The following is a 3,352-nucleotide window of genomic DNA, read 5'->3' as shown; positions in this document are numbered from 1 at the left end:
AGCATTTCATGCCTGTCTCTGGGGTCCACCCTGGTAGCCATGGCTTGCACCCATCTCTGGAGCTTGTTTGGGTGGTGTTCTGAATCCCTGTCCTCATGCACCCCACAACAATGGTCTCTTGCCTCTTAGGTTGGTCCAAACTTATCCCCAGACTCCCACCCGGCTAGCTGTGGCGCACTAGCCCCCTTCAGGCTGTGTTCACGCAGCCAACCCCAGTCCTCTCCCTGGGATCTGACCTCCGAAGCCAGAGCCTCAGCTCCCAGCCCCCACCCACCCTGGCGGGTGAGCAGACAAGTCTCTCAGGCTAGTGAGTGCTGGTCGGCACCGATTCTCTGTGCGGGAGTCTCTCATGCTAGTGAGTGCTGGTCGGCACCGATTCTCTGTGCGGGAGTCTCTCTGCTTTGCCTTCTGCACTGCTGTTGCTGCACTGTCCTCTGTGGCTCCGAAACTTCCCCCCCCACCCACCCCCCGTCTCCGCCAGTGAAGGGGCTTCACAGTGTGTGGAAACTTTTCCTCCTTCACAGCTCCCTCCCCGAGGTGCAGGTCCCATCTCTATTCTTTTGTCTCTGTTTTTCCTTTTTTATTTTGCCCTGCCCAGGTATGTGAGGAGTTTCTTGCCTTTTGGGAAGTCTGAGGTCTTCTGCCAGCGTTCAGTAGGTGTTCTGTAGGAGTTGTTCCACATGTAGATGTAATTTTGATGTATTTGTGGGGAGGAAGGTGATCTCCATGTCTTACTCCTCCGCCATCTTGGAGGTGCCCCCTTACGTGCCCATTCTAAAATCAGTTTCAGGCAAGGAGAATGGCATTACCATGTTTGACTAGACTCCATGTTGTCCAACAGAACTTTCTATAGTCATGGAAATATTCTATATTTGTGCTGTCCAGTACAGTAGCCACTAACCACATATGGCAGTTTCTGAGCAATGAAAATGTGGCTAGTGCCAATGAGGAACTGAATATTTAAAATTAATTTAAATTCAACCATATATGGCTAGTGGATGCCATATTGGGCCACATAGGGCTAGATCAGTCATTTGAGACAGAATGGATGTTGGGTCATCAACTATGACATTCAGTACATCTTTCAGTAAAACAGTCAACAGGTGGTGCATTTGTTTTTTAGAACTTCTGTCTAATTAGTGACCCACCAAGGAGGCTCTTTTGAAGACAAACCAACCAAATAAATAAAACAAGTGCACACACTTGCACGGGCTAACAGTAGCAGCATCTCCTAGGTGAAAGGGTAAGGTCGTGGTATGACAGCATGTGGCATGGTCCCACTGATAGTGGGGGTTGGATTGGGATATAATTGTCTACAAACTCTGCAGGTGAGGGACAGGCTGCTCTTCTCCATTAGGGAGGTGTTTTTTTGTTTTCTGGTGTTTTTGTTTGTTTGTTTTTTGCAGTGTTGTAAATAGGGAATGACAACTCTTATTAATATATAATGCCAAAGCCTGCCTGCCTACCTTGTAGGTTGTACAGCCAGGGAAATACATAGATGGCATCTGGGAGGATTTATACATCCAGTAAATCTTTATCAGTTACTTGCTATGCTCCACATAGTATTCTAGGTACTGAAAAGATAATAAACAAGACTAAGACTAGTAAGCAAGTTCCTGTTTTAATGGAACTTAGTTGTTACAGACAAATAACTAATATATTTCAAATTGTGGTAAGTGTTAAGAAGAAAAAAAGCAAGATAATAGGTAGAGTGAAGAAAATAGCCTGAACAAATGCCTAGATCTGTGACTGTCTTGTCAAGAGCTCAGAGGTTTTAAGTTTTTCTTGTGAGAAAAGGACATTTGGTTTTATAGGCTTATTTAATTTAACAGCAAAGAAAAAAAAAAAGTCTCTGGACTACCTATTTGCCACAAGAAAGGAAAATTAAATTAGTTCCCGAGAATAGTTTCCTGATTGAAAAGTAAATTTTGCCTGAGATGTTATAGTGAGCCTGGCATGGCCTGATAATAGAATGAAGTTTATTTCTATTTTGATCATGTTCTTCTGTATCCTTTGCCTTATCTGGAGAACTTTGGCTACCTTAAGTCAACTTCTGGGCTCCAGCTCTCTCAACCATAAAATGGCATTTTAATAATAATAATTAATTATATGGATTCTGGAAAGATTAGCTATTATCAGAATAATTGTGAAATGCTTTATAAAGTTGTAGGCCAAAGGAAACATTAAGCATTCTTCATTAAATTTAAGCAAGTCATTTAACCTCTCTAGGTCTTAGGTTTTTCATTTAACCTCTCTAGGTCTTAGTGGTGAAACAAAGTAGTTGTATTGTCAAGAATCTTAGGAAACAGATCCTCTCTTTCAGTGCTGTTGGAAATAGGAATTAGTATAACTTTTCTGGAGAGCCAATTTGCAGAATAATTTCAAGTTCTTTAAAACGTGCAGACGTTTTTGCCCCAAGGAACAGAATTCGAAGTGTTCACAGGTGCATGTTTAAAGATGTTTATCATACTGTTGTTTATAATGGCAAGAAGACAGCAAACGGATATTGAACAATTGGCATTTGGTTCAGTTATGGTGCATTCCCTGTGAAATTCTATGCAGCTACCAAAGATGATGATAGCATTAATAGATATTAATGGAATTGGAAAGAAGTTCACCGTGTACTAGCATTTGTGGTAACCTGCCTCTTCACTTTGGCCTGCTGCAGTCAAGAGTAGTAATTATGGCTGCTTAGAAAAAATCTAGCAATAGTGTCAGGTAATTATTGGGCACTCCGATATCCTAGGCACTAGGCTAAGCTTTATTCATGTATTATCTCATTGAAGTTTCATATTAACCCTATTGAGTAGGAACAATTTGGAACCCAATTTTGCAGATGAAGAAACCAAGGCTCATAGGAGTAATATACCTTGTCCAAGGCTTTAAATGCAGAAGTAGCAAAGTCAGAATTTGTAACCTAGTCATTTGACTGCAGAGCCTACGTTCTGAAACCACGGGCTAGGTTGCTTCTCTGTAAACTGTCTTTAGGTTCTAGGTAGGGTAGCTATCACAGGTATATTGTGGAAACTCCTTCACTTCCTTTCCTGTAACTGCACCCTTATTTGAGAGTACTTTGGTCCGAGTATGTGGCAGAGGAAGGAGTGGTCCACTCTTTAATACAGAGGTTAGCAGACCACGGCCAGTGAGCCAAATCAGCCTGCTGCCTGTTTTTGTAAATCATGTGTTATTGCAACCCAGCCATGTTTATTCATTTATGTATTGTCTATGGCTGTTTTTGCACTGCAAGGGCAGAAATGAGTGTATCATCTTGTCCTTTACAGAGAAGGTTTGCTGATAGAAATCTGGAAGGATGTGTGCCCTATTACAGTGACCATTTTTCTTTCCCTCAAGA

Source organism: Lipotes vexillifer, unplaced genomic scaffold (assembly GCF_000442215.2).
Source record: "Lipotes vexillifer unplaced genomic scaffold, Lipotes_vexillifer_v1.1 scaffold197, whole genome shotgun sequence".
Classification (NCBI taxonomy): domain Eukaryota; kingdom Metazoa; phylum Chordata; class Mammalia; order Artiodactyla; family Lipotidae; genus Lipotes; species Lipotes vexillifer.
This window is presented reverse-complemented; position numbering follows the sequence as displayed.